The 16,000-nt window shown below is 45.1% G+C and overlaps 1 protein-coding gene across 10 annotated transcripts in view; it reads right to left on the minus strand.

Moving 5' to 3' along the window:
- The window catches only part of Znf532 (zinc finger protein 532), a 93,258-nt gene that overhangs the window by 58,417 nt on the left and 18,841 nt on the right, over positions 1 to 16,000 (minus strand). The window contains exon 1 of one of the 10 annotated variants that reach the window (XM_057788316.1): positions 11,502 to 11,580. The exons of the other annotated variants lie outside the window; for them this stretch is intronic. The gene's annotated coding sequence lies outside the window, so the exon portion shown is untranslated. Of the gene's footprint in view, positions 1 to 11,501; positions 11,581 to 16,000 lie in introns of those variants that run through there. 10 annotated transcript variants of the gene reach the window in all.

Raw genomic sequence — 16,000 nt, forward strand, 5'->3', positions numbered from 1 at the left:
CCAGATATTTTCATCTTGATAACATTTAACTCTACAAGCACAATTTGATAACTTCAGTCGCCATCAGCTTTGGGATGCAACATTAACCGAAGATTACAATAAAAACAACTACAGACTTCAAAATTCATCCACAGAAGAATAAAAAGGCCATCTAAACCTACCACAGGGGATCACTAAATTCATCTGGGATTTCTTTTCTTCTTAGTCTCTAAGGAAGTAATCCCATCCATTTTTAATTCTAGCTTTCTCTGCTGTGTTGAAAAGGGGACGTTCTGGAGTAAGACAGAAAGTTCTGGGAGAAAAGGTAAATCAAGCCATACAGAGTTGGCAGCGATGCCAACGCAAGCCTGCTGTGCTCTCTCTTCAGAAGACACCACTGGCAGATGAAAAAGAGTGGCCACGGAGGCACCGCCATCTCTGAACTGGCAGCTCCACCGCGGGGCTCTGTTACTTTCTGGAACACCCACTGTGTGCACACTCGCCTCCTGTCACATGTCATCTGAGTATAGGCTCGGTGGCACTCATCTTTGCATCATAAATGCTAAGGAGTGAACAAGTCACACACAGGGGGCCAAAGCAAGATTTGTAACAGAATGTTTAAGCTCAGCTCTGCCACTCACTAGCTCTGAACCCCCAGAAAGCAACAGATTCTTTGGACTTGGCCCCACCGTCAGCAGTAAGCTGCCAAGAAAAGAAGGAAAAGCAGAAAGGAGAAGCAGTTAGCAGTAGAAGGGGAGCAGGCCAAGGCTGGGAACCCGCAATGGACAATCGACTGGCCTAGAGAACTTGCAGGTTTACATCCCTGATGCTCCACTCTTCAGGGCTCACTATGCTGCCCCTCTTTTAAATCTGCTCTACTGGACTGCCACATTTTATTGAAGTATTTACCTTTTTCCTTACACAATCTGTAAAAGGTCATGCACACCTGATGAGAGCAACAGTCTCAGGATGAAGGTAAAATGCAACACAGATGAGGGTAATTACCTAGGAAACCCTAGCCTCAGATACGCCACAGCTCAAAAGACTCTCAGTATCTTACTACTCCAGGGACAGATCTAAATGCCACTACTAAGACTCTGAGGAAATCCTCTGCTGAGGAAGAGACAAGTACAATTTCAAGGGATGCAGAAACACAACCATCCCAGTTACACACACAGCTGATGCTGTAATCGGCTGGCTGGCCGTCACCTAAGAGACAGGCCCTGCCCACTTCAATCTCCCCCTTCCCGCCAAGGCAGGCAGATCATGTGCCTCCACTCCATCTCTCTCACTCCATTCCCCCACCTCTCTCTGTCCTTCTTCTGAAGAAGCCTCTCCCTCCCCTCTCTCTTTCTGTTCCCCCCTTCTCCTGTGCCCTCTATAACCCCTTGCTCTTATACCCTTCCCAATACCCACACATGGTAGCTGTCTGTCTGTCTCCCACTGCAAATTTGAGGACATGAAAAACAAATCTGCCAGCTATTACGGCCATATAAAAGGATCCACTAACTTGAGAGCAGCCCTGATGTCACCCCACCTCTGTCCCCCAGCACCACAGTGCTGCTGGGAACTGAACACCCATAATAAAGGTGCTCCAACCAAGCGGCTCCATGTTTTAGGTCTCCATTTTCTTTAAGCTCAGTACATGGAATTAGGCTAGGGTTCAGTGGTAGCAGGTTAGGGACGATACCCATCCAGGACCACAAAAGTGACCCACCCCCTTCCACTCAGCACTATAGCTGAAAGGCGGATCTTTAAAATATACAAAAGCTGGGGCTCAGGCTGCAGTCACCCCAGTGGTAGCAAGGTCCATAGTATCTCTAGGCTTTCTTCACCGGAACACGAGATTTGTGTCTCATCCTTTCTTTATGATGATGTAATCAAAAGACATCACAGTTTGCACACTGTCCATCAGAGAGCAATCGGTTCAAAACAACAGCAAGAGATAATTCAACTATTCACTGGGTGATAGGCCCAGGACAGAAAATGATAAGAAATGTGAAAAAGGTCACCATAGAAACTAAACTTGTGTGATTGGCAGGTGCCAGAAGTGCTGTGGCAGGTGTTCTTAGGAGTCTTCTTAAGAACCAAATCTACCCATCATTACCTTCTCCCGTTATACCTAAGGTCCTGCCTCTCACACTCCCCAGGGCTGGATCATCTAGTCATAGACAGCCTGATGCCCCCACATTTCCCAATGCTTTCCTGTATACTAAACTCAAGCACACCTAAGGTCCAACAGCGTCAGAAAAAACTGTGTCCTGTCTGCAACACACATACACATCCCTCAGGAACCAAGAAGGTCCTGCCTCTCAGGAACCAGTCATGCCAGCTCCCTGTCCCCACCCCACTCCCCCCAACACACATATAGTTCTTTTGGGAACAGTAAAAGAACACACACAAGTAGAAACAGTTGGGCATTTTGCAGATTTCAAGCTTAGTTGCCAATGGCTCACCTTTCATCAAACCTGATGCTAAGCTAAAAAGGCAAAGCAAGCACAAAGGACAGTATACCACCACCTGAAACCCAAGACGGCTGTGGCAGCAGGCTCGCCTCTCTGGGTTGTATAACTAATGTAATCAACACCACTCTGTAACTCCATGCCTCTTTTTTGGTTGATAGAAATGTTCTTCAAACCCGCAATCACTAGTCCTATCGCCTGACACACACACACACTCTGAAGGCAAAAGCAAATGCCCTACCTGCCCAGAGAGGGACCATCTGTTTCCCTCACTTTCTGCCCAGCCTTAAAAATCAATTCTCTCATTTAAAATCATTGAGAAAACAAACCCCAGCCTTTTTAACTTTTATTACATTTATCTGCACGTATATGCTTACGGGTAAGTCCCTTTTTAAAGGAAGATCATGTGTCTTCCTTACAAAGACCAATGATCAGTCTGGACAAGAAAGCCCACGCCTTTCATCCCAGGAAGCAGAGGGAGACCGATCTCTCTGAGTTCGAGGCCAGCCAGAGTTTCATATAAAACCCTTTCTCAAAAAAAAAAAACAAAAAAAAACCCAAAAACTAAAACAAAGATCATTTATAAATACCCACATTTACTTATAGCAGTACTTAATATATAAGGCCAAGAGAAAAATAGTAGGCTGACTCACAATATTTATTTATTTATTTATTTATTTATTTATTTATTTATTTATTTATTTATTTATTTATTTCGGGGCAGCGTTTCTCTGTAGCTGTGGAGCCTGTCCTGGAACTCACTCTTGTAGACCAGGCTGATCTTGAACTCACAGAGATCCACCTGCCTCTGCCTCCTGGTTTTAAAGGTGTGCGTGCAACACCACCACCAGTAGGCTGGTTTACATTTTAAAAAATAAAAGTCTGTCCAGTGACTACTCTACTCCCTCCTGTGACACAGATGCTTCCTTTCCTACTAAAGTGAAATCACAGGAAAATCTTTCATCTTTTTTGATACAAGCTAAAAATACCAAGTCAAAAGAGAAACTTTTCTATAAAAAAAAAAAACTATTTACCCCTTAATCATACTTACATTTTACAATAAAAAAAGTTGTTCAATTAAAAAACTATTTTAGCCAGGCAATGGTGGTACATGCCTTCAAACCCAGCACTTGGGAGGCAGAGGCAGGCGAATCTCTGAGTTTGAGGCCAGACTGGTCTACAAGAGCTAGTTCCAGGATAGGCTCCAAAGCTACAGAGAAACCCTGTCTCGAAAAACCAAAAAAAAAAAAAAATAAATAGATAAATAATAAAAAACTATTTTATCTGTAATAAAAGTTGCTTTGCAATTTCCAACTGGAAAGAGTTTGTGGAGCATGACGGTACCTGTTTATAATATAATACTGCTACTGTCAGTAAAGTCAGCCTAGCCCAAGAGACCCAGCCTCACAACAAAAAGTCATTCACTCACTCCTTTAATCTTAGAATTTGAGAGGCAGAAATAAGTGATCTCTGTGAGCTCCAGGCCACCAGGGTTACATGGTGAGACCCTATCTCAAAAATAAATAAAATCAATGAAAGGAAGAAAAGAAGCAAAAGGAAAGGGGGAGGGGACAAGCCAAAGTCAAGGCTAAAGGCTCAGGATACCCTGACACTGAATGGGAATCCCACTAGTCCCACGAGGGAAGACGCGGGCCTAGATCCAGTCACAGCTCACCTTATATAAACATGAATGGGCTAGAGAAGTGAGTCGGTGGATAAAGGCACTGGCTACCAGGCTGACCACTGAGTTCAGTTCCTGGAGTCAGCAAGGCACAAGAAGAGAATCAACACCTACAGGTTGTCCTCTGAGGGCGACATGTGTGCCCGAGAGAGGACCCACACACAAAAATAAATGAAATATAAAATAAATATGAAAGTTAGCCTGACCAGTGCAGACATATCAGATTCCCCATAAAATGAAAAAACTGGCATTCCCCTTAATGAAAATCAGTGATTGCTATAAACCAGAACTGTGGTTTAAAGAAAAGTTGACAGGCTGTACACAGAGTTCTAGAAACTCCTCGTAAAACTGATCACACGGGGCAGTACTCTCCTGTTGATGTGGTTGTGAAATTTATTTCACTGAATTTTCAAAGCAACTAAATTAAAGTAAATAGGACCTAGCACACGGCTTATCGTTCTCCTTCAGCTGTGAAATATCCTCAACAGCACATGCCTGTATTACACAAGGTTTCAAATTTACCTAATTCCACCCAAAACTGAATAGTGTGCTCACACTCGCTATACCCTGCCCTTCTCCCGCCTCCCTCCACCAATCTCCTGTCACTTGAAGATTTCCAGAGATAACCAACCACACAGCACGTCTTCAAGCAAAAAGAGGAAGAAATCACACCTCTTACTCCAGCCAACGTCTTGCTTCTACTTGACTTCCTTCGGTCTCTAACTCCCTCCCAAGACCGCAGTCAGTGTGATTTGCTTCTCCTGTCACCAGAGGAAGCACATTGTTTTGGCCACAAGTCAGCTGATACCAATTGCCCAGGCAGTGTTCTTCTTTCTTAGTTACAATACTCCTGATTTAAGCCTGACAGACATGATCTTCAAATTGCTTCTGGAAACACACACAAGGGGTTGCTCACTAAAGTCACTAATCACATCCGTGGGAAACACAGGCACACACACATCCCAAACCCTTCCCTGCAGTTAGCTACACTTTTCTGTCAAGACTCTACAAACAAGCCCTGTCTTACCCATTCTTTGGGAACAGCAAGGAAAATGCCTTCCACAGAAGCAAAGGCTCAGACAAACTTTAGCCCTCCCCAGAGGTCACCAATGCTGGGCCCACTTGCCCTCCTGCCCTCTCTAAGGGGGCTTTCCCCTCCTCTACTGGAAGCACGGGCTGGCCGCTAGTGCTTTTTCCAGCTGCAGGGTGAAGATCCTGAGAAAGGAAAGCCATGTGGGGTCAAATCCCTTTCTGTCTTCCTTGTTAACTCACCCAAAATGAAAGCTGTTTCTAATCCTTCCCTTTTCCGGACTCCACCCCCAGTCTTTCTACTGTTAACTCAAATAAGTCACCAGGCAAGGGCTCTCCCAGGCACTTCCTGCCTCCAGCCAAATGTCAAAGGGCATCTGTCCCTTCATACTTGGTCCTTCGGGTCAGTCCTCTGGTGAGCCTTGTCTCTTCCTGTCACCAGCCCCATTGGTAGAGAGAGCTCTCAGCCTTTACCTGACAACTCAGGACTTGTGTCCTTGTCACGCTGCCTCTACGGCCCAACCTCAACACAGGTGAATTCCACAGCTTCCCAGCCTTTGGTAACCCATTCTCCAGAAAACCCAGTATAAGAGAATTTGGGGAAGGAGAGAATGACAAACCTGTTTTGTAGTCCAGACTCAGTAATTTAGAAACAGACTCCTACACATCTGTGAAAACCCAAGTAACTGACTAGTACACAGTGTATACCCTGCAAACTAGAAAGAAAAAGAAATCAAGCCGGGTGATGGTAATGTGTGCCTTAATCCCAGCACTCAGGAGGCAGAGGCAAATCCTGAAATGCTCTCACCCCCAAAGCATTTCAAGCATCAGACATATACTGAAAGTTCTTTTGGCATTCTAGGATTGGGGGTTTTAAGATTAGAAATATAACAGTCTAGATTGCAAGTGCTGGAGGAGCCATCCCCACCAGGTGGTAGAAACTTCAGGATATGCTGAAGGGCTCGCCGCCCCCCTGGGGCACTCTTCTGAGGTGCTGGAAACCTCAGGAGGGGGACTAGCTGGAGCAACTTGGTCATTGGGGTATGTCCTTGAGGACACTAGCCTCTTTCTTTACTTCCTGGTCACAACGGGGCTGGTGGCTTTGCCCCAATGACTCCTGCCGTGAAGTTCCTCTTCCTCCTCATAGGCCCGAAGTAATAGGGCCGCGGACAGAAAAAAAAGCCTCTTTAACCATGAGCCAAAATAAGCCTTGCTGCTACGGAGCTGAGTATCTCAGGTACTTCATCACAGGACAAGCTGACCACCCTGGATGTTCACACCGAGTATCACAAAACCCACGGGGTTCGGAGTCTGGGACACTTCTGATGTCAGATACTTGAGGTAGGGATATCCAACCGACATCCCAAAGCCACTGCAGAAAATACATCACAGTTAGAAAAGGGCTGGAGTAAAGCAGTGCCTAGCGCGGTAGGTGGAGGAGCCAGTGTGACCTCAGTGCCACTCAAAGAAACTGGAACATATACACACATAAAATTAGAATAAACAACAGGGTAAGAGTACACATTGGACTACAGAGATGGGTAAAGGTCTTTGCAGGAATCCGTGATGATCAAACACACTGAAAGACAGTAAACACAAAACTCAAACAATAAGGACCAATGCTAAGAGAATTAAGGAGGCGGCTACCTTTTTCATTCATCCCATAACCACAGAAAGACCCAGGCCTACAGTCTAGATCATATTCTAGACCATGACTGTGATGCCCAGTCAGAGATCTGGCTTTGAGCAAAAAAAAAAAAAAAAGAGACTGAAGAGACATCATTCATATATGGGGGGACTGGGAATGAGAGCCAGATGAACCATATGGGCCTCAGCAGAGATCAGAGAGAGAGGCTGCAACACAAGGAACCAGGCCACCAAGTCAGACCAGAGAAATGGATGAAGATGCTCAGATAGTGGGCACAGCAGAGCTCCCATCTCTGCAGCCCCTAAACCATGATTAATTTACAAATTTACAGAGGCATATTCCCTCAGCATACACAAATGACCCACAAGCCGCAGCAACAGGCATGCATGTGATACAAAGACATACAATGCAGTCAAAATACTCATGCACATTTTTAAAAGTACTTAAACCCACCACCTCCCAATTTTTTTTTTTTTTTTTTTTTGGTTCCATATCCAGCACTACCAAAAAATAGAAGTGACTCGCCTTTAATACTGGTATTTAGGAAGGAGAACTTTACAAATAAGTTCCAGGTCAGTCAGATCGACACACACAGTGAGACCCTGTCTCTCTCTCTCCTCTCTCTCTCTCTCTCTCTCTCTCTCTCTCTCTCTCGGTTTTTAAGACAGGGTTTCTTTGTGTATCTTTAGTCATCCTGTAACTCACTCTGTAGACCAGGCTGGCCTCGAACTCACAGAGATCCGCCAGCCTCTGTCTCCCCAGTGCTGGGATTAAAGGTGTGCGCCACTATGCTTGAATGAGACCCTGTCAAAAAGACAAAACATAAAACAAACAAAACTAACCCATAAATAAGCAACATAAATAATGAAGCCCACTTGTAGAAAACATTACCCACTTTAAACAATTACACACTTTCTCACAGAGTTCAGTGTGGAAAGAGGAAAAAGGGGAGGGGTAATTTCACAGTGTAGATATCTGTTAACACTACCTTGCAAGGCGACCAAGGCTAGCATTAAGCAGGACAAGTCACGTTTACAGTGTCTGGGTAAGAACGGCACATTATCTCACACAAGCATGGTGTCTAGCTTAAGTATCAGACGAATGACACCAAGGGACACTCACAAAATCCCTGACCATTCCTCAAAACTCTCAGGTTCATCACAATTGGGCAAGCCTGAGAAACAGTCAAAACCCAGAGGAGTCTACAAGATTTGAGATTGGACGGCTCCAAAAAGAAAAAGGACACGAGGTTAAAAATAAAAAAAATCCACAGAAAGTACGGCTTTGATTCACTCTTAAGCAATCTGGATGTTATAAATAGTTAGGACAGGGAGCTTGAAAGAGCAAGGAGTTCTAGGTCAAATCAAGCTGAAATCACAACATTCTTTCCCAAGAAAGGTGGGTAAAGAGCCACGGAAGCAAGGTGGCAAAAGCCAGGCATTGTTGTGCTGTGTGTCCATAAGGTAATAAAGGGGACTCGTGGATTAGAGTTCACAACAGCCTTGACCAAATACATAGTGAGTTCAAGGTCATCTGGTGCTTCGTGAGACCTGTCTCAAAAGATTAAAGGAGACCAGGTGTGGTGGCATAGACCTTTAATCCCAGCACTCCCAAGGCCGAGGCAGGCTGCTTCCTCTGTGAGTCTGAGGCCATCCTGGCCTTCATAGCAAGTTCCTTCCAGACTACCAGGGCTACACAGAGAGACCCTGCCTTAAAAAAAATAAAATAATAAAGGAATGGGACTGGTCCGATGGTTCAGTGGTTAAGAACACCAGCTGCTCTTTCAGAGGACCCAGGATTTAATTCCCAGAACCCACACAGTGATTTACAATTTGTAAATTCAGTCCCAGGGATCAGATAACTTCTGGCTTCCAAGGCACCATACATGAACACAGTTCACAGACATACGTCTGTTGTTTTAAGATATAAACAGCACAGGCCTTTAATGCCAGCACTCAGGAGGGATCGGGTGGACCACTGTGAGTCCAAGGTCATGCTGGTGTATGCAGCAAGTTCCAGACCAGCCAGGCCTTATGTAAAGAGAACCTACTTCAAAAAACAAAAACAAAATAAAATACAACGATATAAACAAGTAACCCGGAGCTGTGGATGTATCTCGGGGCACAGCACTTAGCTAATATGTGAGATTCTATCCCCAGCACTACAGAAATAAAAATAAGTAATTTTTAAGTAGCTGTTTAGGGGCAGGGTCTTGGGAGAACCAGGGGCAGTGAAAAGCATAGGTTTTCTCCAAGGCAACCATCAGATGTCCTAACACTGACCAGGGATGAAGATGCTGAAAACCACCAAACACACCCTTCAAATGATTTACTGAGTAGTGTGGATTAAGTCTCAGCAGGCACAGCCAAGTATATTCTAGGTGCCGAATGGCACAGCAATGAAATGGAGTCGTGAGCAAGGTGAGACAAAGGTGCAATGTGGGAGGAGGGCAGGAAGCAGCTGCTTCCACAGGACTGGGAGCTTCACCCAGCAGAGCTCAGAGAGTCCTCACAGGCAGGGAGGACACTGAGCCTCTGATCTCCCAGACAGAGACGCCAGGGCCTCAGAGTCAGCAGAAGAAAACAAAGCAGGGGAAGAGGCTTTAGGTTCCCCAAAGCCAAGGAGCTTCACAAGAGGAACCTGGAAGGTCACTGCCCGTTTCCTCCACAGAAGTCAAAGCCATGGCAAGACCCTAAGATGTCTTCTAGATCCTAGGAGACACAGCTCTGGTGGAGAGATACTGGGTTCTCCGGGGAACCACAGAGAAGACCCCAAGGACAGTCCCCACCTGTTGGTGTAGCTCCCTGCAGGTCCTTCATGGTCCAATCCCTGAAGCCGAGCAAACGGAGGGGCTTCCAGTTAGAATTAGATAGAAATAAATGAAAAGCAAAAGGTAGGAAAAAGAAGAGAACACATGCTCCCAGATGTTAATTAATACTGCAAACACATTAGCAGCCCTGGAGAAAAAAAGGAAGCTATGAAGGAACCTCCAGAAACAAGTATTCGTGAAATAAGTATTCGTAAAACCTGGGCTGAGGGGCAGGGATAATGACAGGATCAGAGAAACCAGGGTCTCTGGATTTAGGGTCAGAGATAAGACTCTAAAAAAAAAATATGGACAGTGGACAGTATAGTGGTTTGAATGAAATGGACCCCATAAGCTCTGGCATTTGAAAACGTGGTGCCCAGTTAGTGACACTGTTTGGAGAGGCTTAGGAGGTGTGGCCTGACTGAAAAACTATATCACTGCAGGCGGGCTTTGAACGTTTAAAGGCCTGCATCATTTTGAGCTCCTCTCTGTGCTTCCTGTTTGTGGTTCAAGAAGAGTCTTTAGCTCTCAGCTTCCACCCCCAGCCTACCTGCTACCATGTCTCCCACTGTAAACATGAGGGGCTCTTATCCTTCTGGAACCATAAACCCAAAATAATCATTTCCTTTTATAGGCTGCCCTGGTCATGATGTTTTATCACAGTGACGGAAAGTAAATAACACAGACAATAAGAAAGAAAAAGATGGCCAGCAGTAGTGGAGCAAGCCCTTAATCCCAGCACTCCAGAGTCAGAGGCAGGCGGATCCCTGTGAGGCAGCCGGATCCCTGTGAGGCAGCGTGGTCTACAGAGTGAGTTCTAGAACAGCCAGGGCTGTTATACAGAGAATCCATCTCAAAAAAACCAAAAAGCAAAAAAAAAAAAAAAAAAAAAATATGAAAATCACAGTTGAACACAGAAAATAGAAAGTACAGGGAGTAGGATGTCACAGAAATGAAAGGAATAGCTTCACAGTCAAGGCCAATTTGAAGAGGTCAGCATGATGCCACCAGAGAAAAAGCAGGAGGCACAGCAACATAAGCACTTCAGATGAAGTCTTTGTAGTGTGTCGGTCCCCTAGCCCACCTGATCTGCCTGCCCTGGCAACCTGACAGCCCAGCAAACAAAGCAACACAGCACATGGCAAAGCCCTCTCTGGTCCCAGACTTGTAAGGGGTGTTGAGGTGTCATCATCAAGTTGTCCCGACAACAGCCACGCATGAGTGGAAACTTTGCCCAGACAAAGAGATCCCACACCCACCCAATCTCTGGGCAATCCACCCATCTCAAGCTCTAAATTTATTCTTTATTTGTGCAATTTTGTTTTCTTTAGAGTGGGGGACTGTTTTGGGGGGTGTTTTGTTTGTTTGCTTTTGAGAGAGTCTCACTATGTAGCCCTGGCTGGCTGGATAGAAGCTCACTAAGGAGAAGGCAGCTAGGGTAGAGGGCAGGATGTGGAAAACACGGGGAAGTTGTCCTGGATGGAGACTCTAGCTATGCAGGCTCCCGGGAAGGCTTGCTCTGCTCAGATCCCAATGCTCTCAGGGGTCCTGCCCAGCTGATCCCACTGCCAGTCCAGCTCATGGAAATCCAGGCATGCCGCCCAAGCCTAAAGACATCTGTATTTAGACACTGGCAAGGAGGGAGACTACCTGGGAAAAAGGCTCTGGTCCCTGGGTAAATACCAAGCCCAGCCAAACAGAGCATGATTTAAACCTTTTAAATATTTAGGTATATGGTATATACCTTTTAAATATTTAAATGTCCATTTTAAATATTTAATTATACCGTTTAAATATTTAGCCATCTGCTCTCCATTTGTGCTCTTGCCCTAGGTCATAAGAAGACCAAGCTGGCAGGGAGACCATTGCTATCATTGTCCCTATGAGTCTTACTTAATGCATCAGGCAGAGGCGGCCTCTTATTCCAGGACAGACAGTAAGAGGCAGAGTTACAGCTGAGTATCCATGTCTTCCTCCTCTTCGGTCCAGGCTTAACACATGGACATCAAAATCAAGTCCAAAAAGAAGAATGACAAGTCAGTAAGAAAACAGACCAAAAGGTTAAAATCAACTACCTATGGGAATTATGAATGGAACATTGTGTTCGTTTTTTAATATCCATACATGCATTATTCCTACCCAAAAAAATGTGTTGAAAAGATACCTAACAAGTTTACTTCTGTATCTCTTCCTTCCATGAAAAACACTGCTCATGAGCCTCATTCGTTCAAAACACTATGGGGAACTCTTGTTTTTTCCTGCACAAATGCAAATTCAGCTCGTGAATAATTCACCCTAGAAACCCCACCCCCAGCACTTGAGTGTTGTCTCAAAATTGACAAGTTCTGTTATTTGTCAGACAATGCTAAGTACCCAACACCTCAGAAATAGAGATTTCAGGTTGCAGAATTAAACTTCATGATATGTAGAAAGATTATTAGAAACATGCTCTCCCAACTTCAACACACTTCACACTTAAAACTCATTTACCTAGTGAGGGTTTTTTGGGGGGGGGCAGAGGGATGACAAAGGGAAGGAAGTGGAAAGGGAGGGAAAGATCTTAGATTATTTATAAACCAGAAAAACTGCAGAGTTTGAAATCATCTATTGTTTAGACACAGGACTGCACCTGTGTTAAGCTTACCAAATCTAAAGTCCGCATAATGAACTGTTAATAAGAATCCCCTTTTAGAGCAAGCCCAAATCAGGTGCCAAGGGAAAATTCAACCTAGAGAATTTTTTATGTATCTTCTCAAGTCCTAAGGGAAAAAGAGAAAAGCACACTGCGGCAGAAGCAGCCGGATCTCTATGAGAAGACCTGGTTGCTGCTCAGTAGTGGGCCACCCATACCTTCTGTGTCTGGCATCCTATGGATAGGACAAGGTGTGCAAGCTAGTAAGTATGAATCAAACCATACAACCATCTATAGAGAGACACCCAACAGAAGTCTCTGCCAATGGCCTCAACCGCCCAAATAGAAGGAAAAGGAAGGGAAAGGCTCAGGCAATTTCCTGGACATGCAACAAGTCCTTTTCTCCAATACTGAGTTTTATAACACTTAAAAGGCCACAAGCTCCTAGGATTCAAGAGGTTATCAAAACCTTGAAAAATACATTTGTAAGATAAAAACAGCCAGAGAGGGACCCTTGGGGCCTCCCATAGCGGACAGTGCCCAAACCAGAATTTATTTGAGATAAAGGAAATGGGAGAAGAGGGAAGAAGGGAGAGACACAGAAACAGAGACAGGGGAGGGAAGGGGCCTAGGGCTTGCCTTGGCAGGAAGAGAGCATCTGGAGTGGGAGGAGCTTGTCTTTTAACAATGTTAGTTTCTAAAACACCCCAAGTACGGAACAAAATTGAATTAAGGGGATTAAAAAAAAAAGCCCCCCAAAACAGCTAGTAGGCCAGCTCTGTTCATAAAATTCCAAGGAATGCCTGAAAATCTACCCAGGAGTTAGCTTCAAATGAGAAAGTCAGAGGGAGATCAAAGCCGTAACAGCGTCAGTTTGATCCTTTTCTTGAGGAGGAAGGAGACTGGTATGCATACACCCAGGAAGTTAGACTCTAATACCCAGACGGAACAAGAGTTCCCAGCTGGAGCAGTAACAATAGTACTCATCGTCCTACTATTTAAACTCCAGACAGAAGGAATTCTTTCCATTTCCATTCTCAATGGCAAGGTGAAAATCACATGTATACTTTTTTTTTTCTTTGGTTTTTTGAGACAGGGTTTCCTGTCCTGGAACTCGCTCTGTAGACCAGGCTGACCTCGAACTCACAGAGATTCACCTGCCTCTGTCCCCCAAGTGCTGGGATTAAAGGCGTGAGCTACCACCTCACAGTTCACGTGTATACTTTTGTGCATAGGGCTAGGCAGGTATAGTGGTTGTTATAATCTGCTGGCCTGGTCTGTCACCTGGGTACCCTGTCCCTTTAAAAGGCAAGCCCCACCCACTCCCAACCCCTCTCTTCTGCCTCCTGCCTCCTAGATCTCTTTCCCTTCTCCTGTGGAGGTACCTACTACCTCTCTCCCCTCTCTTCCCCTTCTCCCCTTCCCTTCCCCCTCCATAACCCACTAAATAAACTCTATACCCAAATTCTCTCTCTGCATGATGTATCTGTCTTGCACTGGCTGTGGTCTCCCACTCACCAAGGGGACCTTGTGAGGCCTCAGGGGACCCACCACTGCCCCTCGTGGGACCAGTCCCCCACTACCTGTTTATAAATGATAACAGTGGTGAACAGCTGGTCCTAGCACTCAGGAGGCTGCTAGCCAGTCTATACAGCATGACTGTCTCCAAGAAGAAAAATAGGCTGAACAATTAAAATGTAAGGGCTGAGAGGCAGCAGAGCACCAAGCAGACACAGGGAGATGAACTCCTCTGTGCTTGAGTCTAGATAGGGGTTCCACTACCCCACTCCCGAAGACTTCAATCACAGGCCAGGAAAAGGCCTCCACCAACCTGAGGAACACTGTCTTCGTATTCCTGAAGAACCAGAATTTAATTTTCAGGTATCGCCCAAGGGATCTACAGGTAGGTAAAGGCAGGGGCCATTCTCCCCGTGGAATCACAGCTCTCTGGCTTATGCCACCAACAGCACAAGGCAAACCCTTCAGACATACACAAAACATCAAGGCAACCACTTCACAGGTAGCCACTTAGGTCAAACAATATCAATACATTAAGTAGTAAACACTTGGGCCCAAAACTGGATGCAGCTTCCCAGTTACCTCACTTCTAAAAGCTAATCATTAACTTAATAACAGGGAAATAGTCACTGATGTCTAAAGCAGCTCACAGAAACTTCTAATTAGTGTTCTCCCCCCTTTGAAGTACAAATCAGAGCGTGCTGAGCCAATAAGCTGCAGTGTCACCTGCAGTCCTTGGGCAAGCCCATGCCTCACGACACCGTGTGCACGGAGAGCCGCGCATCATCCTCTCTCCCGCTTGCAGCAGGACCCAGCTCCTACCTCTTCAATCTGCAGAAGCCAGGGTGATCCTGCATCCTGTATTCTTCCCAAGCCCGAGTTTAGGACAGCCCAGCCAATGAGCATCGCCGTTCTGTCAGCCCACTCTCCATTCAGTCACCGCAGGCAACTTAACTTACCCATTTATTTAAATGTATTGCACTTTCTTCAGCTGAAATTGTACAATATGTTCTTTGCCAAAACTCTAAAACCCAGCAAAAGGCCCAGGGGATGCCAATTCATGTGCGAGAAGTTCTGGTAACATCTGGGATACAGAGCATGAGCGCAAACATGCATGCCCATGTAACATCACAAGCTCTGCGCTGCTGCTTTGTATGAGACAGGATCTCTCTCCATTTCCGTGGCTAGCCTCGATTGCTGTCCTAGCTCAACCCGAATGCTGAAATTACATCACAGCGCTTTTACATTTCAACAAGTCACAGGCACAGTTCGGACGTCAGAAGGCTTCCACCATGCCATAACACTCTTCCATGTGTATGACACCTGCAGTTATCCTAGAGCACCTGTTAGAATCAGATCCTGAGTCTTTCAAAGGGAGACTTCTGCCAACACAAAGAACCCCAAAGAAGAATTCCTCGGAATTCTTCTAAAAGCAAGAACATATCAAAAAAACAACCTTTAGCAAAAGTGTTGACTTTCACTCATCTAATTTAAAATCCAGATTTCTATTTTTAATTCACATGATAAAATTAAAAATTAAGGAAATGGACACATTAGAATAATTAGCTCACCTCTAAATCATAACCTTTAGGGCTAAGGAACTAGCTTAATGGTTGGGCAATTCCCTACCAGGTACGAGGACCTGGGTTTAAACCCCAGGATCATTTATGCCTAGTATGTCTCAAGGAACAACTTGAGGAAAGCTATCCAAGGACAGTGTTCTCTGGATTTCAGAGTGAAAAGGTGGTCTACAGGAAACAGCCTCACACTGGGCACTTTCTCCCTCCTCAAAGATCGTAGCCTAGAGTAACCTGACCTACTCAGAAGTCAAAAAGTCCACAGAAGACCTGGGTCTCATCGCGGTCGCAGGAGAGGAGAGGGTGTGGGAACAGCAGCTAGTTTTTAAGGTACCTCTAGTCAAAGTGATTCCCTACAGGAAACTCTTTAAAACATTTGCAAAAACAGACCTCGATACATCTTTTCGTTTGGTTTGTTTTTTTGAAACAAGGTCTCTCTACAGAGCTCTGACCTTGAACTTACTCTGTAGACCAGACTGGTCTTGAACTCATGGAGTTCTTTCTGCCTCTGCTTCCCGATTATTGACACTAAAAATGTATGCCCAATTGGAGATACATTTTAAACCTTGGTTGTAAAACAGGATTCATTTTATCTGGTGATTTTTTTCAAAGTTCATAATCACACACGGGAGTCCTAGGTCCCTTTTAAAGGGAAAGAGAAAAGC

This window comes from Chionomys nivalis, chromosome 14, assembly GCF_950005125.1.
Source record: "Chionomys nivalis chromosome 14, mChiNiv1.1, whole genome shotgun sequence".
In the NCBI taxonomy this organism is placed as follows: domain Eukaryota; kingdom Metazoa; phylum Chordata; class Mammalia; order Rodentia; family Cricetidae; genus Chionomys; species Chionomys nivalis.